The 12,564-nt window shown below is 43.2% G+C and overlaps 1 pseudogene; it reads right to left on the bottom strand.

Moving 5' to 3' along the window:
* Window positions 1–1,135: 1,135 nt before the first annotated feature.
* On the bottom strand, window positions 1,136–1,747 carry LOC114609704 (annotated as a pseudogene).
* Window positions 1,748–12,564: the final 10,817 nt, after the last annotated feature.

Raw genomic sequence — 12,564 nt, 5'->3', positions numbered from 1 at the left:
TCTGTGGCCATTTGGATATGTTTGCATTTCTTATAGGTTCTTATACTGCTACAGCATCAGTAGCTACACTTTAAAAACCATGGGTCTTGTGCTTTATGACATATAGGCTGCTTTCTCATGCTAATCCCTCTATGTCGGCATATACCCGTGACCTTATGGTAGGTGTTTTGTGCATGAAGAAACCATCTTAGGAAGACTGACTGCTACAGTTCTCACAGCAGTGAGGAGTAGGCTGAAGTTTAGAGCCTTGTGCTTGTGCTATTCTGCTTAGGTTTTTTTTTTCAGTTTTAAAAATATAATACTGTTTATTTAACTTCAAAAACATTTCAGCATTCTAAACATACAAAAAAAAATAACAGAATGTTGCAAATTGTGTTTAGGTGCAGAGGATTCTTGAACTTCCATTGATGCAATAGTTCTTTGTTTTGATGAAAACAATAAGTTCTACAGTTTCTTTAAAAAGTTTAAAATCTACTGCACTTAACTAAGGAAAAATTCTCCAAACACTTCTCATGCCAGATGACCCCTCCCTTTCCACAACTAAGAATGTCAGCAGAATGCTATGCCACTATATACAAAAACAAGACGACCTGAAGCTAACTGGATGCTCACCGCAGTATCAACAGGTCCAGCCTCACAGTGCACTCCCTGAACTGTAGCCCCTTCCAAAAGGCATCTTCCCCTCACAGCCTCCACACCAAACAAGGAGCATCAAGAATCTGTCTGGATTGTTTTGTTCTCTTTACAAACTATAGATATGTACAGTTGACAACTTAGGATTTCTAGCCAATAACCATATAGTTAACACTACCTTACGAGTTAAGAACAAAATGCCAGAAACATCTTCAAATGCCTTGTGATACCAGTAGCAAAGTGCACTGAATGAGGAAGACTCCAGAGTGCCTTCTCATTCTAAAATTGTTTGGAGCTATGTACAACTTTGATACAGTTTCAGGGTGCTCTGGACACCCACGGCCACTTCATGTAAACAAGCCACTGACACTTTGAGAAACTACAATATGATCGTGATCAAATTTTGTAATTAAACCTAACAAGGGCAATAGATAGGACTCAAATAAGAGATGTGTCGATCACAGCGCTCTCCTACTCTAAGGTATTCACAAGGAGACAGTTTTTATTCCTCTTCCTCCTCTTCCTCCTCCTCCTCCTCCTCCTCCTCCTCCTCCTCCTCCTCCTCCCACCTTTTTCTGGGCAACTTTAGCAGGACCCTTGGCACCATCAAACTTTCCTTTAGACTTATAGTCAGCAACTCCTTCTCATACTTCTCCTTCAGCTGCCTTGGTAATGTAAGGCTGCTTTTCACTGTCACTTAAGTTATTCCACATCTCACCTCTCTCTCTCTCTTTTTTTTTTTTTTTTTTTTTTGCCACATCTCCAATGGAGATGTCAGGGTTTGTAGATTTGATCTTGGGGCAGAATCCAGAGCAGAATAAGAAAAATCCAGATGTCTTTTGGGGGCAATCGGGTCCTTCTTCTTGCCTCCTTTAGCTGGTCCATAATCCTTCGTCTCCTGATCATAGTGTACTTTATCTGTCTTTGCCATTTCACCAAACTTTAATTTTTCTTTGCTAGACACTGTCTTCGACCTCTCAGAGCACTTCTTGGAAAATTCTGCAAAATTGACTGGAATCTCTGGATTTTTCTTATGTTCTTCCCTGCATGTCTGCATGAAGAAGGCATAAGCAGACATCTTGCCCTTTGGTTTCTTGGGGTCACCTTTAGCCATCCTGACTGTATTGTTCGCTAGTCTGCATTCTGCCTAGTTTTAAGTTGTACCATTGCAGAGTTCTAGAATGTCACCAAGTGTGGCCAAAATGAGAACCTTGATCTGATTCTGGGTCTTGGGTGAAACAGTCACCTCGTCGTCCATCTGTAGTGAATGATAATAATTACAGTATTTTGAAGATGTATGAAGAAAATTTGACAAAGTAATAAGGGGCTGAAGGAGATGTTTCCAAGCAGAAAGCTGTGTGGAGGACAAAGGAACCCAGTGAGACAGAAGGAGCCAGGAAAGGAAGCCAGTTAGAGCCCGCTACAAAGGAGGGAAGTGCGCAGGAGACAGGCTGTGAGTCCCAACAGAGATTCCACCTTGCTCAGGCTTTTTGACTCATGGGACAAAATGGCCACTGTTTTTTTTTTAGCCACTTAGTTGTTATCAAAAGTCTGTCTAGTATGTTTCTTGCAGAAGGCAATTTGTAAACTCCTCGTACCCACCCTGGAATTCTCAGTTATTTGCCGTTAAAGAAGCTTCAACTGTTGAAAAAATAAAAGTGGAGCTTTTGATCTGGTTCCCTTAGTTCCATGTGTTTCTTGTATTTATCAAAATGGAACACTAACAAATATTTATCCAGTTTCATAGATGTGTTGACAATGAAGCCTACCACGTGTGTCTCCCTGTCATGGAGATTCTTTTGCTTAATACATGATTGACTGAGATGTCTTCAATGTACTATAAACGCACATTAAAAATAGCAACCTGAAAAATGCAGGAATTGAGTAGAAAGGTCCACATTTCAGGGTGGGAAAGTGCCAACCTGGTCATTAGAGCACAAAACACATAATCTTTACTGAATTATCTAATTTTTTATAACAGTTCTTCAAAATAAATGGTTTTGAATCTTGGAATTTTTTTTTAAACACATAAAATATTCTCAAACTGGAACTTTAAAAAGTTTTTCTGTGTATGTTTGTATAAAATCTTCTTATTTTATCAACTTCTCAAGCCTGCTGTCCAATTCCATTTTTTAGCGTCCTTTATCCCCTCACCCCCCAGTCGTGAAGCATTTTCAGATTACATTTTTGTCAGACACAGGCGCACACAAAAATGTTTCAACACTGGCTGAGTACTCCCTGCTTTGTTAGTCAAAGGGATTGAAGGAGTTTGCATTTAAGGTTTATACTTCTTTCTTTCTTGTACTCAACACCTCCCTTACATGTATTTACTTATTTGTGAGTGTGTACATGTGGTATGTGTGCAGGTGTGTGCATGTGCATGTGTGTGCATGTGTGCAGGTGTATACATTTGTGTATGTGTGTGCATGCATGTATATGAGTGCAAAAAGGTCTTTGTGTGTATGTGTGTGTGTGTGTGTGTGTGTGTGTGTGTAGGTCAGGTTGTCAGTGATGCTGGTAAGTACCTTTCCTGTTGAGCCATCTCACCTGCCACAGATCAGCTGCAGATGTCATTGCAGAAACACCATCAACCTCCTTTGAGGCAGGGTCTTTTCCTTGGGTTGGAACTCCCCAAATAGACTAGGCTAGCTGGTCAGATAACCCCAGGGGTCTGTCTGTCTCTGCTTCCTCCCCGCTGAGACTGCAAGCATGTGCTACCATGTCTAGCTTTTAAAATGTGGGATCTGAGGGCAGACTCAGGGCTTGTGCTTGTGCTTGTAATGGAAGTGCTGTACCAGCTAAGCCATCCTCTCATCCCCGAGTTCCACATTTTACAGATTTTCTGTGGAAATATATTACCCTTTGAAGGTATTTTTTTTTCTTTACTTTAGATCGAATGTGGTAGGCAGGCAATTTACCAGTAGGCTACAGTCCCAGCTTATTAAAGTTCCAAGGCTGGCCTTGAACTCATGATCCCTCTGTTTTGGGTCTTGAGCAGCCAGGCTTACTGACACGTATCACATGTCTGGCTTATGCTGCTGCTCATTTCTTTTTTTCTTTTCTTTTTTTTTTTTGGTTTGGTTTGGTTTTTCGAGACAGGGTTTCTCTGTGTAGCCTTGGCTGACCTGGAACTCACTCTGTAGACCAGGCTAGCCTCGAACTCTCGAACTCAGAAATCCGCCTGCCTCTGCCTCCCAAGTGCTGGGATTAAAGGCATGCACCACCACCGCCTGGCTGCTGCTGCTCATTTCTAAGGGTTTTGTTTGTAAGGAAAAAAATTAAGGAAAGGAAAACTGTTTTTTACTTTTTTGAGATGGGACCTCATGCTGCCAGATAGACCTTGAACTTGTAAACCCCCTGCCTCAGCCTTTGGAGTAGCTGGGATGAAAGGCCTGTGTGGCTATGCCCAGCTGTAGAGAGTCTTGATATCCCAGTGATTTTCTATCCAATGCTACCTTTTAAATATTTTAATTTAAAAGTTAAAAAAAGCTTATGCTAAGTATCAAAGATTTGTGATTCAGATTTTATTTTATTTTATTTTTTAAATAGCTGGAAAGCTGGGTCTACATATATAGCAATACTGTGTCTGAGAGATACTGGTGACATTTAAACTTTGGTTTTATGTTGTGAACTGAGTATTTAAACAACTGCTCTGAAGAAACAAAAAGGAAACTATAATGTTTGAACTATAAAATTTCTGACGTGTGTTTACTCTCTGGATCTCTGTAACAACTTCCTGTCCTTATAAACTCACCCTTACGCTTGACTGGGTACAGATTGGCGCTATTTTCCCTTTGCAGTGTATGATTGTCCCGGCGTTATTTCCAGTAGCTGGCCTGTGCTGTTAACCTGGACTTGGCTGTGCTTTAGTGGTGGTGGCTAGGTTCCTATGCTGCCACATGTGTAGGTGGACAAACGCTTATCTTACTCTTATCTCAGATCTATGATATGTGCTTGGGGGGTTGTTGACATTAACAGTTGAATCCTAAATGCTAAAACCCGTGCTGGGTATCAAAATAGAACAAAATACAAACCCTATTGCAGTCTACTGATTTTGGGCTACGTTGAAGGACAGAATGCTGTTCATTTAAAGGGGAGATCCATTACAGTACAGTGGATGATATCCTAACTGGGGAATGATGTTCTAAAGCAGGGGATAAAGATCAAAGTCAAGATCAGGCAAAGAAAGGCACCTTTTAAATGATCCTCTTCCTCCACTTTTCTTTCTCTAACTGGGTCTACTTAAGCTAAACACCCAGGTTATGCGTTTCAACTAGACGTGTGTGCCAGAGGATGCACACTTTTTGTAACTAATCAGTACAATTATTCCTGGTGTGTTTTTTTTCTTTTTTTTTTTTTGGAGGAAGGCAGGGTCTCACTATGGAGTTGAGGCTGGTCTAGAATGTATCCTGATCCTCCTGTCTCAGTCCCTATGTGTTGTGATTGATTACAGATATTGTGATTGATTACCGACACCTAATCTCATTGTGACTGGGCTTGTCCCAGTTTTTAAGCTGAGGAAACAGAGGTCCTAAGAAGTGAGTGACCCCCCCCTCCCCAAATATAGCTAGGTATAGCCAGGTTTTGAGTCAAAATCCACCTGAGTGAAAAGTCCAGCCTCTCTGGTATGACATATTAGATTATTAAGAACCCTCAGAGATCACAACCGATTTATTTCACAGATGGGAAACGTAAGAATCACGGGTAATGGGATACAGCCTGTGTATATTAAATGCTGCCAGGATTTCCCAACTAGGGAAGTAGGGATTTGGTGCATTAGACAGTGATGGTTTAAAAACTGGGTTAAGGGAGATGGGAATGAACCAGTTAAAGGGACCGCAGTTACTCTTGTCTGATGTGAGCTGTACTTGATGGAAGATAAAGGCCAGCTGGACTCTTCTTTCGATGGGGCCAAAGCGTGAAGAAAGGACTGCAAGTTTTGTTGGGTGGGGTCTTAGTACGTTATCAAGACTCTCCACAGCTGGGCATAACCACACAGGCCTTTCATCCCAGGAGAAATCCTGGTGGTGGGAGACAGCAAGGCTGAAGGGAGTATGGGTGCCTAGTTATACTCCAGGATAGGGAGGGACCTTGTCTCTCTGAAAGCTACCTCCTACATGGCTGGTGTTTTGTTTTGTTGTTGTTTTCCTCCTGCCTAATCTTAGAATAATGTTGCTCTTGGCAATAACTTCAGTTAATAAGTTTTAATTGATCCATCAGACCTTCCTACATTCTGCAAATCTTTCTTACTCCTCCCCTCACCCCCGGCAGTCTTGCTTACTATAGACAGAGCTATTTTCGTGACACACAACTCTGATATTTTCCTGCTTAAAAGTGGCCAGAGAAGCATGATCATCTGCATCCAAAGTGTGGTCTATAGACTCCCAGAGGTAGCAAATAAAAATACAGGAAGCTTAATTAAATTAGAAATAAACAATAAATAACTGTTTTTTGTTGTTGTTCATTGGTTTTTTATTTATTTTTTTATTTATTTATTTTTTTAGTTTAAGCATGTCCCAGGCACCAGTTAGGAGCCCTGTATATTATCTGATAACTCTACCTGGGATGGGGTGGGGGTGGGAGTGGGAGTGGGGGTGGGAGAGGGGATATTCCTTCTAAGGGATCTTAGAAGTCAAACCTGTTTTCATAGCAACATTAAGACTTACATGACTTTTCTACTATGTTGCTATTTGTACTGACAATACAGAATCAGCAACAGCTAAGTGTTGCTGTTGTCCGTACATGAACTAAGATAGTGACAACAAAGTCAGCTGCACAGTATTCTCTCCACACATGCACACCCAGACAACACACACACACATGCACATGCACATAACAGAACCCAAAGTTTGTTTTACTTAGGAAACTCCTCGGGATTGGGGAGATAGCTCACTTGGTAGTGTGTATATCGCAGGGACAAGTGTGATCTGAGTGTGATCCTCAGAACACATGTAAAAACCCAAGCATGGTGTGTGTGTGTGTGTGTGTGTGTGTGTAGTTGTGGTCCTAGCACTGGGGAGACAGAAATAGGCAGATGTTTAGAGCTGGCTGGCCAGCCAGACTAATCTAATTGGAGAGCTCCAGGGCAGGTATCAAAATCTGTCTTCTTAAGACAAACCCTGGGTTGATATATGGCCTCTTCATACATGTACATGGCACCTGCTCACCCCCAAACATGCACACAGAAGCACATGCACACAAACCTCCTTGATGAAGCAGTAAAAATTGCTAACATGGTTAAATCTCAATCCTGTGTGTCTGTCTTATTAACATTCAGGGTGACAAACTGGGACAAATGCATGAGACACTCCTGCTGCAGAGTGACAGTAACACTTGTGGGATGGGCTCCTTCTCCATGGAATATCATTTTTACTGACAAACTTTGGCTCTTCAGACCCAAGTATTTGCCAGATATTTTCTTGAAAATGTAGTGAGCTAGTTACTTCAAAGAAAAAAAAAACTTGACAGTGTTTGTGCCAATTATAAAACTTGAGCTTTCAAGTGAAAATTATAAATCTGAAAAACTTCTCTGTACCACCAAGAGCTTGACAGCTTTCCAATATTAAAGATTTTCTGATGAGATTGGTAGTGATAAAACAAATGTGCTTTTTAATATTATATGATAAAGTGTGCTGATATTTGGAAAACACACGTCTCAGTGAACCAGTATTTTCCTAATGACCAAATGCATGGCATTACCAAACCACAGGTGGATAAGGGGTCTGTTCAAACTGCAATACAGACACGGATTTAATGTAATACAGTTAAATAGGGTTTAAAATTCTACATTTCAAGCAACCTTCAAAGGTAGAGTTGGTGTCATAGCAAAGAATAATACCCATGAGTTTTCTGAAATGGCTAACAAATGGCCCACCCTTTCCCAGCGGCATCTATGGAAGGCTGGGTTTTCATCAGACATTTCAATCCATAGAGCTATTGCCCTAGACTGACTGCAGTAACAAATACAGGGAATCTGTCTTTGCTCAGCTAGTTAGTAAAGACATTTATAAAAATGTGAAACTTTGTTACTCTTACCTTTCAGAATGTTAACGTATCATGATCTTTTCTTTTTTCTTTTTTTTTTTTGGTTTTTCAAGACAGGGTTTCTCTGTGTAGCCCTGGCTGTCCTGGAACTCACTCTGTAGACCAGGCTAGCCTCGAACTCTCGAACTCAGAAATCCGCCTGCCTCTGCCTCCCAAGTGGTGGGATTAAAGGCCTGCGCCACCACCGCCCGGCTAACGTATCATGATCTTATTACTACTTTAAAGTGATTTTTTTTAATGTTCCCAGTTTGAATTTTGAATATGGTAAATATCAATAGATAAATCTATATATGGGAACTGTCGTAATTTGAAGACTCTACCAGGGTATTTATAGATATTGCCAGCCTCCAGGAAGACACCCTGACTAGACAGCTAGAATTAGGGACTCCCCCTGGCCCTGGTTTTGCATCTTCCTACCCTTCTCCTCTAAGCTTTGTTAGATGCCAGCCATCTGCCTGCTTTCTCATTTCTGCATTTGTTTACGCCATTGGGACACACAGCCCCAAACTAATTGATTTCTTCTCCTGGTGGTCACTAGGTCAGGGCTATTCTCTCTGCACCAGGGTCTGTGAGTGGAGAGACTCACTCAGACCCAACTTCCCAGTGTGTTTACGGATCTATTCTGCATATAGCCTTCAGGATCTATTTGCTTGTCTCTCTTAATTAGATTTCCTAGTGTGTGAAGGACCTGATTTTTTATTTTATTTTATTTTATTTTACCATCAGAGGGCCGGGTGTGCTGCAATAAACTTTATGGGATTTTGGTAAATATTAACTGACAGTTTCTAGAGACATCTATGAGCTTTTATGATCCCATGAAAATTAATCAGAATATTTAGTGCCTGCTGTGAGCACCACACTTGGTGGTTGGAGGATGGGGCTCAGGAAATGATCCTTGCTTAAGGACCTGAATTGTGTTTGGAGAGTCAGGATTTATAGCCAAAAATGCAATCACATAAGGCACGAAAGCCACATCACTAAAGAGATAACGGGTGCTATAGGGAAGGGGTGCAAGGTGGGGGGCTCGCAATTAGGTAGGTGACTGGAACCATCGTGGGAGGCATTTGGTAGGAAGTAGAGACTCCAGAGAGGCGAGGGTTTAGTTAGAGGTCAGCAAGGCAGGGATTTCAGGTCAGTGAATAAATTTGAGCCAAGGCAGAGTCAGAAATGAGCACAGCATGTTCACGGCCTAATGAGGAGACTGTTGACCACAGTGAAGGTGAACCATGCAAAAGGGTAGGGTGGGTGTGGGGGGAAAGGAGAGGCGGTTTACGGTCTGGGAAGTGACACGTCGTTTTTGCACACAAGGTGGATAAATTGTGAGGTAGGCCAGAGTTGATGGAGCATCTAGTTTGTGATGGGGGCAAGGTTGTTGAGGCCATGCTGGCATCAGGAGAGGGCTCCTGAGGAGAGGGCTCCTGAGGAGAGGGCTCCTGAGACGCAGTGCATATGGACAGCCACATTTAAAACGCCAGCTCTGTGCCTTTAAGTGGGCATGCTTTATATTTTAAGGGCACAGAGAAGAATACCCTGAATCAGAGGCCCAGTGATACAGTTAAGGATTTGCATATAGAACATCTCTTTCTTTTCTCTTCTCTCGCTCTCTCTCGCTCTCTCTCTTTCTTCTTCTTTCTTTCTTTCTTTCTTTCTTTCTTTCTTTCTCTTCCTTTTTTTGCATTTAAAAAATGATTAAATTTACTCTTGGACAATTTCGATTTACAATAGTGCATTCTGTTTACTCCAAGTCCCACCCTCTGCTGCATCTCCCTCTTCCCACTGTGGCCTCCTTCCTTCCAGTGCGATCTCCCTCCTCCCAATGTGGTCCTGGCCTCCTCTCTAGAGGTCCCTTTTGTCACATTTAGGTCTTCTGTTCTTTGCTTGTGACCTTCTGATTCTGGCTGAGTTTGGAACTATTCAGTGGAACTTGGTGGGCTCACTGTTTGGTCCACAACTGAAGGCATGACTGTCCCTTCACTAGAATCCATTAGACTAGATATCTTTCATGCTGGCCTTTCCTCGTGTCTCATTGGCTCAGTGCTCTGTGATTGTGTGGTTTGAGGCAAGCTAGCTCCTAGGTGTCACTTGTCATCTGCAAATATGAATATTTACAGTATTTTCCTCATTGGCTTCTCATGGGAATTAAGGGAGCTAACACCTACAAATGCTTGCATTAGAACTCAACATACAGAGAACCTCAAAAAAATATTAGCCACCACCTACTTTCCCAATAATTTACCTTATCATGGGAATATATGTGTATTTAAATTACTCAAGTATGCCAAAGCATACAGAACTGTGTAGAATGGGGAAAACAAAAAACAAAAAACAAAAAAAGCCAAAAAACAAACAAACAAAAAAGCCAAAAACCAAAAACCAAAAACCAATTTCTGCCTCATAAAAGAAAAAAAGAAATCCCCAAACCCTCAAAATTTGATGATGATGATGCAAAAAAATGGGAGCTCCAAAGTTCAGCTCCAGGCTCTCTTGAGATACCTACTGCTCAGAGGGCAAAAGCATTTAATACCGAACTGGAGCACCTGCGTTCAGTCCTGCCCCCTTTGCCCCCACATGGCATAAAGAGATAGCTATTTCTTGAATGTTGTTCCTGTGACTTCCACATACACACAAATAAATAAAATTATATATATATATATATACACATATATACATATATATGTATGTATATATATGTATGTGTGTATATATGTATATATATATATATCCTTCAATTCCATATGCTTATTTGTATCATGAGTGTAGAACCCACACCCCCACAATTTAGTCCTGCCAACTCTCAGTTAAAACCCCTTCATTGGTTCCTACTGCAGAGGAGCCAGGTGTAATGTTAGCCAGTCACTAGAGCCTTCTTCCAGTGGTCCTGAGACCCCCTACCTCCCTGATTCTACACTACCTGTGCACCGTTGATTTTCAAACAGATGCCACCCACACATTAATCTCTTTTGTGCCTCCATTCTTCCCACAGGTTGTTCTTCCTGCTCTTTTAAATCAGCCCCGTTTTAAAAATAGAAACAAAGTTTTAGGTTTACAGGGAATTTACATGGTAGGTAGATGTCTCCAACAGTTTCTCTTAGGATTACATCTTGGGTTATAGTACATTTGTTACCACTGTTGAACCAGTACCAATGGGTTATTACTGACTCCAGCCCACAGTTATATCATGGTTCAGTTTTGTGGCGAACAGGTCTATGGCTTCTGACAATCAAATAATGCTCTAGGTCCATCACTATGGTGACATACAGAATAGCTTCATTGCTCTGTGGTCCATCTCTTCTCCCTCCTTAGTTAAGCAACTAACAGAACTGGGAAACCTTCTCAGAGTCCTTCAATTACAGGATTCCATAGGATCCTTGCATAGTGCTTCTTCACACTCGGTATAGTGCAGCTTCTGCTCCCTTCAGTAGATGGTTTGTCCTTGAGGAAGGGGCTGCACCACACAGATCTAACCTGGTAACACCTAGCCTAGACAATTGCTCTTACCAGATGCCTAGTGAGCTGAAATGAACTGTGGGCCAGTGTTAGCAAGACATTTTCTGTAGAAGTCTCCAGAGGCTGAGCTTTAGACCTGGAATTCTGATAGTAACACGTGATTCCTTGAAAATCTGACCTATCAAAGGATTCGTTCTTGCATCCTTTTTGATTTCCGCTAAGCACCAGCACAGGTGAGGTTGCTCAGACCAGCTTTCTGTTACACAAGCCACATGCTATTTCCCAATCTTGCCACTCTCCAAAAAGTGAAGTTAAAAAGCAGGCAAGCATGGTTGTTTTCCTCTTTCCTTACTAGATATCTCTCTCTCAGGAAGACCCCTGGAGAGTCATTCTTCCCAGGTGGATCTCCCCCCCACCCCCAACAATCAGAGATGCTCAGTGTGTTGTCTTTGAGCAAGGAGCACCTTCCCAGAAACATTTATTTTCTTAATTCACGCCAAGCCTTTTGCTTTAAAGACACTGTTCTCAAACGTTCTAAAACTCAGTAGGAACAAGCAGATCCGAACAAAGGCAAATAAATCGAATCCTGCAAAGTAACAAAGCAGACGCCTTTTCCCAACAGCCAGCACAAAGCTAAATGAAAAATATCAGTCATCCACCAGATACAGTATTTCCCCCTCTAGACAGGAGCTGGGGCCTGTAGACCTCCCCAACTCCAAACAGGAGGTCGAGAAGGTACAAAAACAAAGTACTCATTCCTAAACGAGTCATCAATTTGAGCTACACAGTCTACCTTTCGGCACTAGCGGTTAGAAAGACCTTGGCTGTTACTTCTCTGTACCTGCCTCCAAACACACGTGTGGAGGTGATGGCGAGAGGGAGGGAGCCCACGGCCACGTATGCATAAGCGAGGGAGGAGGGGATTCAGGGCTGAGGGCAGTTCCCTGAGGACAGTCAGTGCTCCCTAAAGAGCAAGGCTCCCCTGTTCCTCTGCACCCCCAAACTGGAGGAAACGGTGTGAGGGCAGGGGGACCCCTGAACGGTCCAGGCAGAGCCCTCAAACCTTGAGCTTTGATGCTGCAGCAGCGATCGCCTGCGGGCACCTGGGCTCTTGGGGGGCGGGGCCTCCCCCAGGTGTGCGGAGAGCGGAGGCCACGGGAGCCAGCCCAGCGGACCCCAGGAGCCCCAGCAGCCTCCGTTCAGAGGAGCGGCGCATGGGCGCCCCTAGCAGCAGGCACGGGGCCCCACGGGCCTGGCTCCGGGAAGGGGCGCCCGCGCGGCGGCGCCGAGGGGGTTAACCGGGCGGCCAGCGGCCGCAGCGCGCTTAACCCTCGGTCAGCCGCGCCAGCCCGGGGGTGGCGGCGTCCGAGTCGCGCGCCGTGGAGTCCGGGGGGCGCGTGGGCCGCAGGCCGGCAGCTGGGGCGCGGCGAGGCCGGTGGG

Source organism: Grammomys surdaster, unplaced genomic scaffold (genome assembly GCF_004785775.1).
Source record: "Grammomys surdaster isolate TR1022 unplaced genomic scaffold, NIH_TR_1.0 125979, whole genome shotgun sequence".
Classification (NCBI taxonomy): domain Eukaryota; kingdom Metazoa; phylum Chordata; class Mammalia; order Rodentia; family Muridae; genus Grammomys; species Grammomys surdaster.
The sequence above is the reverse complement of the archived record's forward strand: the minus strand, read 5'-3'. Positions and strand labels throughout refer to the sequence as shown.